Genomic DNA, 18,154 nt, shown 5'->3' with positions numbered 1-18,154 from the left:
ATCACTGCTCTTGATTGGCTGCAAATCATGTCCACAGAAGCATGGACAGTGCCTGGGACCAGCCATAGGAGAGATAAGACATGTGTGTTGCCAGGAGCTGGCCACCAGGTAAGTATCCTATTCCCATCCTCCTCATGCCTATCCGCCATCCCCTTCACACTTCCTTCCTCCCTTCCAGACCCCAACCCCAATAACAGTTTAAATACAGTGCATTAAGGATGTATCTTATATGTTATACATGTACAGTACTCTATAATGGTTTGTATATATAAAAGCTTTAGTAATAGACTTTGTTTACCTTTCATTATGGCGAATAACCATAGTCTAGAAAATTCCATAATTCGTCATAGCCTGTTTCCCAAAGTTGCTGGATTAAAGAGGTTCAAGTGTATTAGGTTGACTTATAGGCACCACAATAATTACTGACAAGAAATGCACCAAACTGAATCTGTCGTAATTAGCAGTGATGTGGTAGCATGTCTGCTCATTGACTGCAAGGAAAAGAAATAGAAAGTGTGATTGATTGACTCACTGATTTTTTTTTTTTTATCAAATACTTCTGAGCTCAGAGGAAAGTTTTTTTTGGGCTGGGAATGAGAGAACATGAGATCAGATCTCACCTTCGCTGTCAGATCTCATCCTTATTGACGAAAACCACGAACTCAACTTCTAAAAATAGTCAAGGAATAGCACCCATCAAATTCACTCTGTAGCAGAAATCTTTAAGGCAACATTAAGGCAGAAAAATGTTCCAAATGTGTCAGATGTGCCTATCCGTTGGTTTAAAAGAGGATCTGAGGTGGTTGTTTTAAGGTTATACGCTTAATGATTGATAAATATATAGCATATATTGCTGTTTGGTATGTATTCCTCTATTGGAGATGGAAGTGAAAGCCTAATGGCATTTGGAGTGTTATTATGAGTGTGTTAGGCAATATGAAAGAGGCAAGGTATGCAAGAGACTTCTCCCTTAATTTGTTATTTCTGTGCTTTTTAGATTTTGAGGTGTCCTGATTCAGCCTTAACTGTCACTAAACAAAGTATGTGTATATGTTGTAAATGAGAATCTGGCCCAATAGTTCTATCTGTATTTGATTAAAATTAAATTAAATTAACTTAAATACATTGTACATTTCAGCTAGAGCCAAGCATCCAGATTTTTTTTCTTTTCTTTTTTCCAAAAGGTGATTTTATTTGAGTAGAATAACAAATATCCTTCAAATTGAAGACATTCGTTTATATAGTAACATTTGTCAGTATTCAATACTAAAGGCAGAGTTGCATACACCCTTCCATGCATTTTGTGCCCCGCCCTTATACATTTGTGAAAAGAGTGTTTTACATTTAAAACCACTATCTGTGCTGCTTTCTGCTGTTTCTATGGGAACAAATGTAGTATCAGCAAAATCAGAGTAAAGGAATTAAAATAACCAATGTTTCCAAAGAGTTGAAACAGTGATTTTAAATCAGCAGATCCATTTTTATCAATCCAACATCTGCTTCCATGGCAACATGATTTGAACTAGCAGCCAGCAGCAGAATTATTCGAAGTCTTTTCTTTCACTTTTGGATAGATGCTGAATGAATGCTGCAAGTGCACTTTTCAAACAAAGGAGTAAAAGTAAATACCTTTAAGCAGCACAGAATCAGTCACTCCTTAACACATCTTTAAAACAGTTTTTACTTATAATAACGGTAGTTCTTCTATATGGACAAAGTGGGTGAGGTAATATCTTTCTAGTCTAAGACATTTGAGAGTTGAAAACTGTTTGTAGTAATCCTCCAAAGACGGAGCCAAGTATGGGAATTATGGTTGCATAAAGGTGTGTCTACAACTCCAAGTAGCATCTCTGAATAATTCATTAATGAAGGTACTATGAAGCCATGTGGTGAAGCATGCCTGAGATCTAAATAAATGTGCCCTAATCTCTATGGACAGGTGAACATCTTCCAGGCTCTAGCAGACACATGTTATGAATCCATTTAGACAGCTTTTGTCTGAAAGATGGACATATCATTGATCTTCTTTCAGGATCACAACAGCCCCAGAGACTTGTAGATGGTTTAGCCATATTAATGTGATATCTAATGAAGTCTGATTTTCCAAGTGCAGGAATGTGGCTTGGGAAAGAATAGAGACACTTAACTAGAGATCAAACTAGCTACAGGCATAAAGGGAAACAAGAAGACCTTTTATAAATACATTAAAAGAAAGAGGAAGACCAAGGACAGGGTAGGCCCACTGCTTAGTGAGGAGGGAGAAGCAGTAACAGGAAACTTGGAAATGGCAGAGATGCTCAATGACTTCTTTGTTTCGGTCTTCACCGAGAAGTCTGGAGGTGTGCCTAACGTAGTGAATACAAGCAGAGAGAGGGTAAGTTTAGAAGATAGGATACACAAAGAACAAGTTAAAAATCACTTAGGAAAGTTAGATGTCAGCAAGTCACCAGGTCCTGATGAAATGCATCCCAGGATACTCAAGGAGCTGATAGAGGAGCTATCTGAGCCTTTAGCTATGATTTTTGAAAAATCATGGCAGACAGGGGAGATTTCAGAAGACTGGAAAAGGGCAAATATTGTGCCCATCTATAAAAAGGGGAATAAGAACAACCCAGGAAACTACAGACCGGTCAGTTTAACGTTGGTCCCAGGGAAGATAATGGAGCAGGTAATTAAGGAAATCATATGCAAACACTTGGAAGGTAATAAAGTGATAGGGAATAGCCAGCATGGGTTTGTGAAGAACAAGTCATGCCAAACTAATCTGATAGCTTTCTTTGATAGGATAACGAGCCTTGTGGATAAGGGAGAAGCAGTGGATGTCATATACCTAGACTTTAGTAAGGCATTTGATACTGTCTCGCATGATATTCTTATTGATAAACTAGGCAAATATAACTTAGATAGGGCCACTATAAGGTGGGTGCATAATTGGCTGGATAACCGTAGTCAGAGAGTTGTTGTTAATGGTGCTAAATCCTGCTGGAAAGGGATAACAAGTGGAGTTCCGCAAGGGTCTGTTTTGGGACCCGTACTGTTCAATATCTTCATCAATGATGTAGATATTGGGATAGAGAGTACGCTTATTAAGTTTGCAGATACCACCAAACTGGGTGGGGTTGCAACTTCTTTGGAGGATAGGGACATAATTCAGAATGACCTTAGCAAGTTAGAGAAATGGTCAGAGGTAAACAGGATGAGGTTTAATAAAGAGAAATGCAAAGTGCTCCACTTAGGAAGGAACAATCAGTTCCATACATACAAGATGGGAAGCGACTGTCTAGGAAGGAGCATGGCGGAAAGGGATCTAGGGGTCATAGTGGACCACAAGTTGAATATAAGTCAACAGTGTGATGCTGTTGCAAAAAAAGCAAATATGATTCTAGGTTGTATCAACAGGTGTGTTGTAAGCAAAACTCGTGAAGTCATTCTGCCGCTCTACTCTGCACTAGTTAGGCCTCAGCTGGAATACTGTGTCCAGTTCTGGGCGCCACATTTCAAGAAAGATGTGGAGAAATTGGAAAGGGTACAGAGAAGAGCGACAAGAATGATTAAAGGTTTAGAGAACATGACCTATGAAGCCAGGCTTCATGAACTGGGCTTGTTTAGTTTGGAAAAAAGAAGATTAAGGGGGGACATGATAGCGGTTTTCAAATATCTAAAAGGGTGTCACAAGGAGGGAGGAGAAAATTTGTTCCTCTTGGTTTCTGAGGACAGGACAAGGAGTAATGGGCTTAAAGTGCAGCAGGGGAGGTTTAGATTGGACATTAGGAAAAAATTCCTAACTGTCAGGGTGGTCAAACATTGGAATAAATTGCCAAGGGAGGTGGTGGAATCTCCCTCTCTGGAGATATTTAAGAACAGGTTAGATAGACATCTGTCAGGGATGGTGTAGACGGAGCTTGGTCCTGCCTTGAGGGCGGGGGGCTGGACTCGATGACCTCTCGAGGTCCCTTCCAGTCCTATTATTCTATGATTCTATGATTAACCATTTGTCTTAATATGAATAGGATGACCAAATGTCCCCTTTTTATAGGGGCAGTCCTATATTTAAGACCTCCTGCAGGGGTCCTGACTTTTTCTTACAAACTGTCTTGTATTTTCTATTCACTGCCCCCTAGTACTGGTGGGGGGTGCAGCTGGCCAAATCCCTGCACATCAGCAGTGAGTCGGGGGAGGGTCCAGTGATTGATGATGGGGATGGATGTGCAAGGCTGTGGCAAGACAAAGATGTAGTGTGCAGGGATGGCCGTTAACCCAGTAGTCAGTCAGTGCAGCTCTCGCTTCGTGCAGGCCTTCATCCTTCTGGGCCCTACCTCCCATCCCATTTCTGGATCGCTTTGGCCACATGCTGTGAGCTATGGTGGCTGGTGAGTATAGTATGGGTAGGTGCCAGAGAGCAGCCAGTTACATGTTGCCTCTGGTGCCCATCCATAAGACCTTTATGTATTCCCCTTCTCACTGTCCCCTCTCTACTTTTCACCTTTGACCCCCCCCCCCAACTCCACTGCTCCTCAAAACCTCTACCCGCGAGGAGCATCTTGCTCTCAGCACTGTGCAGAGAACCAGCTCCTGGTCAGAGCACTCAGCTCAACAGCAGCCTGACAAGCAAGGTCCTTTTTCCCCCCATGCCTCAGGCAAGCACTCTGAGAAAGCCCAAATCCTTTGGCTTGGGGGCAGTGGCAAGGAAGTGCTGAGACTTGTGTGAACCAAAGCCCCACATAGAGTTGGTACCGGGAAGCCTTTCCAATCCTCAGATAAGCTCTGAAGTGGCAGAGGTGGATGGGAAGTGATTTCCAGTTTATTCACACCATGAACTCTACAACATGCAGGCTCTACAACAGCTTCAGAGATGGGCGTGGCATCCTTTTCAACTGTCCTACCCCTAGCAAGCGCAGGGCAGCTTCACCCTGGTCACCCTCCCTTGCAGAGGCACCTTCCTGGGTGACTGGCTGAAGCCCCTGCAGTCAGGTTCCTTGGGCCAAGGTGCACAAAGCATCCTTAGGGCTTAACCACTTCCTGCCAACATAACTTGGTACTGAAACTGATGTAGGTACTTCTCTAGCAGTGACTCCAAATGCTCTTCTTCAAGAAGATCATAGAATCATAAAATACTAGAACTGGAAGGGACCTTGAGAGGTCATCAAGTCCAATCCCCTGCCCTCACGGAAGGACCAAGCAGCTGTAGATCATCTCTGATAGATACCTATCTAACCTGCTCTTAAATATCTCCAGTGATGGAGATTCCACAACCTCCCTAGGCAATTTGTTCCAGTGTTTAATGATCCTGAAAGTTAGGAAGTTTTTCCTAAAGTTCAACCTAAACCTTCCTTGATGCAATTTAAGCCCATTGCTTCTTGTTGCATCATCAGAGATCAAGGAAAAACAATGTTTCTCCCTCCTCCTTGTAACACCCTTTTAGGTACTTGAAAACTGTAATCATGTCCCCTCTCGGTCTTCTCTTTTCCAAACTAAACAAATTCTTTCTGCTTTCCCTCATACATCATGTCTTCTAGATCTTTTTTTTTTCTTTCTCTTCTCTGTACCCTCTCCAATTTCTCTACATCTTTCTTGAGTTGTAGTGCCCAGAACTGGACACAATACTCCAACTGAGGCCTAATCAGTGCAGAGTAGACCAGAGAATTACTTGTCATGTCTTTCTCACAACACTCCTGATAATGCATCCTAGAATAATGTTTGCTTTTTTTTGCAACAGTGTAGGTTGTTGATTTCTTGGGTGTCATTACCCATATTGGTATTCCAAAAGTTGTCATTGATACTGAAATCATCTAGGAGGCATGTACCACTAAAAAAAATTAGTTCCCCATCTCCAAATACTGATGCAATATTTGATTAGTGAAATACCTGATATTTAATATCCTTAATCAATCTGACCCTATCCCTGCCCTCCAGCGTATCTACCTCTTTCCCTAGTTTAGTGTCATCTGCAAACTTGCTGAGAGTATAATCCATCCCCTCATCCAGGTCATTCATAAATATATTGAACAAAACTGACCCTTGGAGCACTCCATGTGATACCGAGTCCAACCAGACATTGAGCCATTGATGACTACCTGTTGAACCTGATGATCTAGCCAGCTTTCTATCCACCTTACAGTTCATTTATCCAATGCATACTACTTTAACTTGGCTGGCAAGAATACCGTGGGAGACCATATCAAAAGCTTTGCTAAAGCCACGGTATATCATGTCTACCACCTTTCCCATATCTACAGAGCCATTTATCTCATCATAGAAGGCAGTCAGGTTGGTCAGGTATGACTTGTCCTTTGTGAATCTGTTTACTATTTCTGATCACTTTCCTGTCTTCCAAGTGCTTCAAAATGGATTCCTTGAGTATCCCCTCCATGATTTTTCCTGGGACTGAGGTTGTCACTGTGACTGACGTAATCTGTCACTAGGTTATCTCCCTCATTCAATAAGGGTCCCACACCTACCCTGGCCACTTTCTTATTGGTAAAATGCCTGTAGAAACCTTTCTTGTTATCTTTCACATTGCTTGCTAGCTGCTATTCCAATAGTGCTTTGGCTTTCCTGATTACACCCCTGCATGCTCAGGCAGTATATTTATACTGCTCCCTAGTCATCTGTCCAAGTTTCCACTTCTTGTAAGTTTCCTTTTTGTGTTTAAACTCTCCAAGGATTTCACAGTTAAGCCAAGCTGGTCGCCTACCATATTTGCTTTTCTTACCACACATTGGGATGGTTTGTTCCTGTGACTGTTAAATGTACAGAGGAAAGATAACAGAAAAAAACTCAGAATCATAGGCCTTTTCACTGCTACTTCAGTTTTACATGTATAATTCTGTTGATGTTAATAATATTATACCAGCACAAAACTGGAGTAATCCAAGGGTGAATAAAGTCCTATATATAAAGCAGGAGCAAAAATTTTCAGCTGTAAATGTGTGCTAACAAGTTGTCAGTCATTTTTTTCAAATAGAAGAACGCACACTTGTCACACACAATTAGGCTGCATCTAGACTAGCATGATTTTGCGCAAATACTTTTAACGGAAAAGTTTTCCATTAAAAGTATTTGCGCAAGAGAGCGTCTATTCTGGCACATGCCTTTGCACAAAAGATTTGCTTTTGCACAAAAGCATCCATGCCAGTGTAGACGCTGTCTTGCGCAAGAAAGCTCCAATGGCCATTTTAACCATCGGGCTTTCTTGCGCAAGAAATTAACGTTGCTGTCTACACTGGCCCTCTTGCACAAGAATACTTGCGCAAGAGGGCTTATCCCTGAGCGAGAGCATCAGCGTATTTGCGTAAGAACTACTGATTTTGTACATTAGAAAGTCAGTGTTCTTGCGCAAATACTCGCGGCTAGTGTAGACAGGCGGCAAGATTTTGCGCAAAAGCAGGCGCTTTTGCACAAAATCATGCCAGGCTAGATGCACCTTTATGGAATTTTCCTTGCTTCTTCCTCTAAATATCAGTACAGGATCTTTCTGTATTATTGCTCTGCCTGCTCCATCATAACTGTGAATGATTGTAACTGAGCATTCCCTTCCAGGGTGCTCTGGCAGCCATTCCTAGTGAACTTCCTTCCGCTTCCTTCTGCCCAGGCCTCTTAGATTTTTGCCTGGCTCTTTAAGGATTAGGCAGAGAGCGCTACATGTCTGCTCTTTCTTCCACTCTTCTGACTGCTTAGGTGCCTTCTCTTATAGGCTGCCTGGAGGTCAGCTGACTAGTACAGATGTCTGTTTCCTCTAAAGGATCAGGGCCACCTTTTGATATGCAGGTTGTGTGTTTCTTGTTTATTTGTTTAAATAATATTAAATGTTTTGGGCCGGGTTTAAATAACTGAAAATTACTAATTTGTCAATTTTCTCACTTAAAAGTAGGAAAAAATTATATATCTCTACAGTTTGCTGGTTCAGTTTGTACCTCATTCTTATTTGTATTAATCTTAATTAATGTGGACTTTAAATAATGACATTACATATGGAAAATGATGTAAAATGAGCAGTTATGTGTTTCCATTGTTTATACTTCTACAATATATTTGATAGAGAGTGTGTGTGTGTGAGAGAGAGTGTGTGTGGGGAGGGAGAGAGGGGGAGGGAGGGAGGGTGGATGAATGTGTCTGTTTATGAGTAAGAGGTAGGCTGCCAAATTCTGTATACCGCTTCCTCTTATTATACCTTCCTTGAAGTTAAGGGTTTGGTTGTGCCAAGAAAATGGAATATGCCTGGAATGTGATTGCTTTTCATAAAACCATATAACAAAGAGACAGAACCACCAGGCAGGTGAAAGGGGTTGGCTGGGGGCACCTTCCCCTTTGTGGGAGTGCCTCACTCTTGAGCCTCTCACCCCCAGGTGCTCTTTAGGGAGGGCAGTCGGGGCTGAAGCGCTCCTCCTCCCAGAGCCCCCTGATTCATACTAGTACATTGCTGGCTGTTCCCCTTCATCAGGGAGCATGGGGAAAGTGCAGTTTGCTGCATTCCTCAGTCTGGCTAGGGAGCGCAGAGGGCAGACTAACCTGGACCTGCCCCAGCTGGGAATGTGCACCCCTTCCCCAGCTGTGCCTGCTGTAGGTGCAGCAGCCATAGAGATACACTTCCAGCCTGGGCCCAAGCTGCTGCCATGAGAGAAGGCTGAGGTAGTTATGTCTCCCTGGGGCAGCCTGCATACTGAACTCTTTATCCCCAGCCCAGCCCCAGAGCAATGAGTCAAAAAAAAGCATGTACATTTTTATTTTATTTTCCAAAAATTAATTAAGGACTGAAGCAATGCTGGGTAAGTCTAATAGTGAATAAACAAGTTTTAGGAAGTTGTAGGATTGACTCTTAGCAGGTATCTGAACCAAGAAACATCTGTGCTTACAAATATAATGAAAGTTATAAAATTTAGCCAGATAAATAAAAAATGTCATTTATGGCAGTGGTGCAATTATATGGTTTAGTGACATACATATGTAAAATAATTCTACAACATTACTCATTCAGAAGCAAGGTTAATCAAAGTCAGTGGTGATTTCAATTAACATATTGTTTCTATTCATGAGTTCCTTCTAATTCAACTGCAAATGTCATTTTCATAAGAAATCAATCCCCAAAGTCCTGTTTTCAGATGCTTTTGCATGGAACAAAACAAAATATTTAAATTTTCATACCCTATTCTGGAAAGTATGACCATTGCAGTGCAGAGTTGTTGTTTTTTTTTGGGGGGGGGGGGGAGGATTCCTCCCCCCAATGGACAATTATGGGAAATAGGAAATATATCTTACTGATGCTAATATTTTTTTCAAAGTGAAATTTTGTTGAATACCATTGGCAAACCATGAGAATTGTGTAATTCTTTTTGAGGGATCTTAATAAAACATTATTTTTGAGATACATTATTTCTGAGAAAAATATTTCCCCCTTTATTTCAAAGGTCAGTACAGTAGAAATAAACCCCTTACATGTTCTTATATATATATGGACTGTCTACTTGAAAAGGCAAAAATAGATTTTTTTTTTTACTTTAAAATGTTAGATTTAGTGTTTAAGGCTTACTGCTTTGTGGTGTTTTTCATTTTTGAGTTAGCACATACATCTAGATCCTGTGCTCATTGAAGTCAATGGCAAAGCTCTCGTTGCTGTGGCCCTGATCACCATCATTCAAGTCAAAAGTTACCAGGCATCACTAGCTGGGAGTAGGGAAGAATTTCTCTCCCCTCCTCCCACATTTTTTTATTATGGAGACAAATAGTAACAGGCAGAGTATGAGGGAAAGAACAGAGACTAAGCAGCCTTTGGGTAACATTAAAATTTAAGAAAATTAAACATTGGTAAAAGGAAAATAGCTTAACTAACTGTGGATTTTATGTAAGATTGTAAAATTGAAAGTGCGACTGTCACTCGTTTATTTTTATTTTTGCTTGAGTGAGTCTTCTAGGTACAACTGCATTATAAAGCTTTAATTATAATAATGAGGACTATTTTAAAATTACTATTTTATAGCATTGGGTGATTCATAGAACCCTGCAAATTCACACATATCCGCCTTATATCCATGGTACCATGGATGCAGATATCCGTGGCTCATGTTTGTGGATATGGATGCAGATACTAATTTTCTATCTAGAACCTTGCAAATTTGTGGATATCCGCTTTATATCCACGGGTTTCCACATCTGCAGATATCAGTGTGTATATCTCCGGCTCATTTTTGTGGATATGGATGTGGATACAAATTTTGTATCCATGCAGGGCTATAGTGATTCAGTTAACATGATGCCAGAACCAAGAATTCATGGGTGTGAATGTACAATGTATATAGTGTTTATGTACTGTACTCAGAACATCTATTAAATCTTGATTTAATATGAATGTATAGAAGTTAGATGATTTAACAATCTTTTTCATATAAAAAGAAGGCAGATTGTTCTGTTCCATTTTTTTAAAATTTTCACCTCAGTAAGAAGTTTGGCATCTTCAAATCTGGGGAAGGTTTATATAGGTGAATCAAAATTGGCATCTGTTAATTTAATTTGATAAACAAAATGTTGTCCTTTGAAGCAAATTTTGGGGGCCATATCACCAAGGGCAATAATGACAATCAAAATAATACTGCTGATTGTTCACTGGGATTATATTGCATTTCTTTGGTGATAAATATATTCAAAGGTGTATCTTAAATCTGTTCACTGCCATCTAGTGTTTCTTTAGAGATATTCATACCAATTTATTTTGGTCTTTTGTTTATTTGAATTTGAATGGTAATGACTGAGGGCACAGGGTTGCCCAGATGAAAAGCGGATTCAGATTTAAAGAATGCAGGGATCAAAGAAGATCTATTTATAGTTTGTAATATCTTTCATTAGACTAGGCAAGCTGAAGTTCTGCTTTGTGATAGGGATGTGAAGGACTAGTCGACTATCTGATAAGCTTGTCAACTAGTAGCTACCCCCCTTTTGCTGCCTCTATCAGAAAGAGGCAACAATGGGGGAGAGAGGGGAGGAGAGGGTACTTCAAAGTGGCAGTACTGCGTGGAGCCTGGGGCAAGACCCTGGGCTCCATGTGGCACTGCTGCTTTGAAATGCCTCTGCAGGAGCTTGGTGTCAGGCTCCTCCTGTCATTTCAAAGTGGCAGCTCTTCATGGAGCCTGGAATCAGCTGGGAACTTCCTAGCTGATCCTGGGCTCTATGTGGTGCTGCCACTTTGAAATGCCACGAGGAGCCTCACTCTGGGCTTCCATCGCGGCGTTTCAAAGCAGCAGTGCCACACGGATCCCGGGATCAGCTGGGGACTCCCTGCTGACCTCAGGCTCTGTGCGGCGCTGCCACTTTGAAATGCTGTGGGAGCCCTGAGTCAGGGCTCTGCCCTTATTTTAAAGCAGCAGTGCTGCTCAGAGCCTGGGGTCAGCTGGGAGTCTCCAGCTGATCCCAGGCTCCACGTGGCACATTTTCCTTTTAAGTATAGCAACAGCCCTAGGACTGTTTCTACACTTCAAAGGTGTAGACCCCTTATCGACTAGTCAAGTAGTCAATGCAAAATGCATCAACTATTTGATTAGTCAATTACCTGCAATTTAACATCCCTACTTTGAGAGTCCAGTATAAAGATTTTTTTTTCAGTCATCAGCTTCTAAACAGCCCTGTGGACATTAACAAAAGTATCACAAGTCATGGAACATCAGTTTAAATATGTGACATCTACTCTTAATAATTCTCTCCTCTGTGCTTTCCTTTTCAATTAAGGCTTCTCCATTTGGTATCATGGATGTTGAGGAATAATTACTTGCTGCAATACAAATATGATTGAGCCATGCCCATACACTGAAGCCTGGAAATCACTGTGATACAAGTAGTCCTGTTTTTGGTTGGGAGAAAATGGTATACTACTGCCTGTTTTTTAGCCACCATGCTTGGGCATGGCAGAGATGGTGGGATTTTTCCTCCAGTGTATTGATGATGTCAGGGACTCGAACCCGGACGGCCTCTGTTCGTTGTCTGACCGCAAAGAGACAGGCAACACCAGCAAGATCCAATCACAAGCTCTTTATTGAATGGTGCGCACTTACAATAGAGAGCGGCCCGTCTCCAAAGTGAACCAGCCCCGATTTCATTTACATGTAGGCTTATATAGACAGTTCCGTCGCGTCATAGACTATTTGCCCAAGCAGCCAACCCCCCTTTATCAGTTAGAAACCTCTAATACCCATGCATACCTGGCCAACTATACATTATGGCCTTAAGCAATTCATAATGCATCAGCAATTTCTTATCAGCCCAAAAGACAGGTACTGGGCAATAAGGAGACAGTTTGTTATGGCCAAAGGAGAACATAAACAGGGAGTTTAGAACAAACGGGGAGAGCAGAAACAGGGAGTCTTCTTATCAGTTCTCAAAACAAACTGTTCCTCATCACAGCAGGTACAAAAATGCAGCTTCTTGCTTATCTCATTTTGCCAACTTGAGCAAGCGTGTAGGGTGCGTCCCTGCTTGAACCTATCTCCAGTTCTACCCAGGGACTACCCAGAAACCTTTGTTACATTTGCTTTAGCATAACTGCACTAGGCCTATTTTTTTAGGGCCTAACAATGAGAACTTCTAGAGGTACTGTCAAATTAATGGGGTATTTATTTGGGAGGTTGGAGGACGTCAGTTACCTTTGCATATAATGAAAATGAAGTCTGATCGGTTGATTGAATATGCACAAGGCCATGTGACCCACAACCTAGACATGCTGTTACGGTAGACTCAGAATGGTTTCGTAACTGCTTTATGCTATCTCCCATGCCACTGAAATGGATGTGTGTTAGGAATGCTGTCATGGAATCTGGAAGTGTCCTTAGAAATTCTGTCTTCTGGTTTAGCACTAAATGTATTTATTCTGAGCCTTTTTATTGTGAAGGGTTAAAAGATGCAAATGAATGCTGTTAGTGACCTGTTGAGGAAATATTCCTCCTATTGATCGCGGTAACAGCAGACTTGTCTTGTTAAATGCAGTGCCACTACAGAAAGATGTTTTGAGAGGACAATTTGGTCTGTTAATAACACAAACAACAGGGCTCTGTACTGGAAATGTGATGTGCTCACTAGAAATCTTAAGTTATTTCCTGTGAGCTGGATGGATTGAATTATGGAAATGTGCATCCTGCTGGTCGAGGGCTATAAACCAGTCCTGCGTATAAAGGGAGATTATTGAGCCAAGGGTTACTGTTTAGAGCTTGAATTGATGAACAAATGTTTTGAGTATTCTCAAATCTGGAGTCTGGTGTCATCCTTCTTTATTCTTGGGAATTAAAGAGTAACTGGAATAAAAATGTTCCCCTCTGTTCTGAAGAACTGCTTTTATTGCTCTGAGAGCAAAAAGGGACTTCATCTACTGCTGTAACAGTCTGTCATGAAAGAGCTCCCTGAAAACAGCTATAGGGAAGGTAACTGGAAGTAGAGAGATCCTGGGACTGTAAAGAATATCTTGCCTTGAATGATTTCCAGATCCCAGAAATCCAAGGTGATATTGCTCAAAGTCTCCATTCCTGAAAATAAAACTGTCCCTAAACAAACAGACGAAAGGCTAGATCCTTGCTCTTTCAAGGCAGCTCTCAATTGAACTGTCAAAGCAGCTTTCTTGAAGTGGTTCTGATAACTTTCTATATTGCAGATAGTTAGAAGCTGGTGATTTGTCTCAAATAGAACTTTTGTATGTTGCCTTCTGGACTGTCGAGTGTGGCCTGACAGTCTTTTAATAAGGTCAGTGTGTCATCAGTCTTGCTGTTAAACAGACCACAAACAGTGAAAGGGAAATCTTCTGTTACAGTCAGTACTTCCCTGGTAATCCCTGAAGACTGCAGGCAGGAAACTTGCCTCATATTTGCTGCTACTGCAGTTGACCTTGCTTGCTGCAGTGTCAGAGCTGTCAATTGAAGACTGCAGAGAGGTCAATGCTACTAGTTGTCTCTTAGAGATTAAAGATCTCAATATCTCTCTGATTCCCTATGGTAACTTGTTGACAAAGTCTGAAACCTCATGCAATCTGAGTTAGTTGTACTTAGAAAAAAAAAAAAGCATGGTAGTTTGGAGTTCTGAGCTAGTGGCTGACAGATGAGTGACAGTTCCTTCCAAAGAGATCCAGGTGCTTAGGATCTTTCGCCTTACTACTGTTGTCTTTTGTCTTGTCTACTTTTGGACAGTAGTGACCACGGATTGAAATGTGTATGTAGGATGAGTATAAAAATACTCAGACCCTGAACAGAATACTTAGCACCGTCTGTTTGCTTTCTTATGAGTCAATGGAATGGATTCTAGTGTCTGCCACAGAACCTGCACTGTCTCCAATAGTTCTTAACTGGCATAGCCAGTCACTCTGGCAATTAAGAGTGCAGGATACCTAAGGATACCTAATGATTTGTGTGATTTCTCCTTCCCTACTTTGACTGGTAGGGCTGACGTCCTGGAAGGACTTTGTCATCAGGATGAGATGGTGGACATGAGACCACACCTTTTGCAGGTGGTGATGATGAAATGGCAGCTGGGCCAAAAATAGTAGAGTGATGCTGTTTTTCATCCAAAGCTTGCAATTGTGGGCATTCAACACAAGACACCTGAGGTTATTGTTGGAGACACCGTGATTCTACCAAGAAAGGTGACCTAACTTTTTAAAGCACAAAGGAGAAGGGCTTTCTTGCATGTTGCAGTCTCCATGCCACTCAGAATGCTCAAGAATGAAAACCCACAAGTAAAGTGCATAGGGGAAGAGGACAAGGCACACCAACTAGATGGGTCTCTATATAATTCCTGTGTCTAGTGTGGTGCTATTGAGCTCTGGAATATCTGTCAAAGGCATAGGGGTCTCTGAGTGAAGTCTTGCTCAGTTTGGTGACATTAGGGGCATATAGAGCTGGGGGAGGAGGGACAGACAGTTTCAGAAGGGCCAGTAAGGGGAAAAATGTCAGGGATCTGAATGGGAGTGCGGGTGCAGGGCCACATGAGGAGCAGGGAGAGGGATGCACACATGGAGATAGAGTGCTGAATGGGTTTGCAGGAATACATGGGGACAGAGGGAGGGTAGGGGAAAAGGGACACATGAGGATGGGTGTTAGATGTGCCTGACTGAGTGAGAGAGGCTAGGGGTTAGCTAGGCCCTGCATAGGTGGAGGCTCCCTAACAATTTCTTCCCAACCAAAACTTCCCTTCTCTTTCCCTGGTTCCATACTTCTCCCACCCATACCCAACATCTCTGCATATGTATTATAGCTTCTTATCAAAGTGAAACAAATGAACTTAATTGCTTTACTTTGATTTTCCCTATAAATTCCAAAGCACTAACTGCGCCATGTTATAAATTAATGACCTGTGAAACTTCAGTTTAAAAAATAATCCCTTTTGATTTATTTAGGTGCCAAGAAACCAATGAAACAATTACAAATAAGACAGACTGCCTTCTGGAGCTTTAAAACTGCTAAACTGCTTTCTCTCTCTCTTTTTTTTTTCAAATTTAATTTTGTTAAACTGGGGTTTGGATTTAGAGAGTACAGTTCAGAATGAATTTTCTAGAAATGATTTTATAAGCTCCGTGAAAAGGGATTTATAAAATAAAGACTGATAGTGTCACAAGTGATACTGTAAAGTAAATGTCAAAAGAAATAGGATATATTTCATTCTGTTTTCATTCTTTACTTAAAGAAAGTGTCAATCCTGAAAGTCACTTCTCTGATCAGAGGAAATTAGTGGAGTGATGTGAATTCTCAAAGGCATTTTTCATTAACTGTAGCAGTGTGCAAGAAACACAGGATATGCAGCTGCTTTCGGTTTGCATACAGTTGGTAGGCCTTTTGAAGCATATAATCAACTGAATCTATATAGTGGATAATACAAAGCAGGCATAGTTAGAAATCTCTGAGCTTCGTATACTGTAATATGTTTGAAGGTTAATATCAATCAGAGAAGTTATCACAAAATATTAAAGAGTGTGTGTGTGTGTGTGTGTGTGTGTGTGTGTGTGTGTGTGTGTGTGTGTGTGTGTGTGTGTGTGTAACTGAAAATAAACCAATACCAAAACCTTGTATTAGATATGGAATATTGTCATTGCACTTATTAGAATTATTATAACTTAAGGTGCATCTTCATTAAATTGATTTTTCAGGATCTTATCACTATTGTTCTGACCTGTACTTTGTTTAAAGCCTTGTGGGGGGGTAGAAGGGGAAGGAATTATGTTGCCATTTTTACAGGGATAGCAAGACAGACAAAACACCTACTGAATTCAGGCAATTCATTATGTTGTTCTAACTTTAAAAAGGCTTCATTTTTTAAAAGATGAGTTTATTAGTGTAGATGAATGGTAGTGGTGAGGATCCTATGTTTCCACATGGAACAGAGGCTTAAGAGAGAGGTGTAACATAATATGGATTAATGCATTTGTGCATCGTGAAGAATAATACATTGGAAGGAGAATAAATCATTGGTAAATATTTCAAATAGTAAAAAGAGCTTGATCACATTTTCTCTGCCATGTTGCTGTGAAAAATACTGTGACAAATAAGAAAAGCTACTAATACAAACATTATGGACAAGGCCTTGTCTACATGCAGTTTGTGTGTCAATTTAAGTAGAGCAGTAGGAAAAGTCAATTCAGTTAAATTGGTACAAAGAGTATATGGACAAGTCTTGGGGGTCAGATCCTTAAATATGTCTAAGGAGCCAATAACACAGCTTGTATCATAGAAATCACCTATGCATGTGAATAATCTTGTGCACACTATGTAGAGCCAGTTTCCAGCTGTAATTAGACCAACCCAAGGACTGCTTGAACTTATACTGACTGCTAATACATTTAAAAGTGAAAGGCACAGCAGGTTATTGTTGTAGGTTAGTGTATCATGGCTATGTCCTATTTCTTCCAGCCATTGTTCCTACTCAGCCAGAAAGAAAGAGGATGGTGTTAGAGACCATTAGACTTTCAGGAGATCGCTCTTAAACAAAGATGATTCTCTTGTGGCTAGGCAATCACAGAATTGTAGGACTGGAAGGAACCTTGAGAGGTCATCTAGTCCAATCCCCTGCAGTCATGGCATGGCTAAGTGTTATCTAGATCGGGGTACTCAAACATCATTGCATCATGACCCTTCTCTGACAATGAAAATTACTATAAAACCCTAGGAGGGGTGACTAAAGCCTGAGCCCTGCTCCCCATGCAGTGGTAGGGCCAAAGCTGAAGTTGAAGGGCTTCAACCCCAGGAGAGAGGCCTGTAACCCGAGCCTTGCCACCAAGGGTTGAAGTCTGTGGGCTTCATCTTCAACTCTGGATGGTGTGACTTGGGTTTTGGCCGCAGGAGCCAGCAAGTCTAACGCAAGGCATGGTGATCCCATGGAGTTTCTCACCAACTGTTGGAGAAATGCTGACCAAGACCATCCCTGAGAGTTGTATGTTTTATGTGCCCTTAAAATCTCTGATGATGATTCCACAATCTCACTAGGCAATTTATTCTAGTGTTTAACTACCTTGCAGTTAGGAAGCTTTCCTTAAGGCTTAATTCCAAGCCATCACGGACCTGATCTTGTGCCTGCAAGCCCACCCGCTCACCATCGTTCACATGTGCCAACGATTGTGGGGCCACATGGCTGCCTGCACTTATATGGTCTGGCGTGCATGGTTCTGCCTTAGGCCCTTGCAGGTGTGGCTGGTGTTGGTCTACGTATCAGGCTTCTGGACCACATACTCTTGTAACTCACATGATAGCAGAATCCTGAATTGGGGGACATCTCGACTATGTTCATCTGTAGAAAGAAGATATGCAAATTTGGAGCTAATTTGCATATCTTCTTCCAATTGCGTTATTGGAAGAGGTTTTTTTCTAAAGTGAAAGCAGTTTAGACAGGGTTTTTTTTTTTTTTTGAAAGAACCCTCCTTTTTTGAAAGAACCTGTCTTCCTTAAAAAATGAGGTATACAGGGTTCTTTCGAAAAAACCCATCTAAATTGTTTTTACTTTTGAAAAAAACCTGTTCCAATAATGCAATTGGAAGATGATATGCAAATTAGCTCTGAATTTGCATATCATCTTTCGATAGACGAACGTAGTCTAGATATACCATTGGTGTTGGAGGTAGTTCCTTTCCTGATACTGTTTCTTTTGTTGACCCATGTCAACTCACAGGGCCCAACAGGGTTGTGGATTCACTTCAAGACAGAGTCGA

At 41.2% G+C, this 18,154-nt stretch overlaps 1 protein-coding gene across 4 annotated transcripts in view; it reads left to right on the top strand.

Annotated features, from left to right (window-relative positions):
- The window catches only part of ANO10 (anoctamin 10), a 206,028-nt gene that overhangs the window by 49,657 nt on the left and 138,217 nt on the right, over positions 1-18,154 (top strand). The window lies entirely within an intron of this gene.

Source organism: Pelodiscus sinensis, chromosome 2 (assembly GCF_052426305.1).
Source record: "Pelodiscus sinensis isolate ZL-2025 chromosome 2, ASM5242630v1, whole genome shotgun sequence".
Taxonomy (NCBI): domain Eukaryota; kingdom Metazoa; phylum Chordata; order Testudines; family Trionychidae; genus Pelodiscus; species Pelodiscus sinensis.
This window is presented reverse-complemented; position numbering and strand designations above follow the sequence as displayed.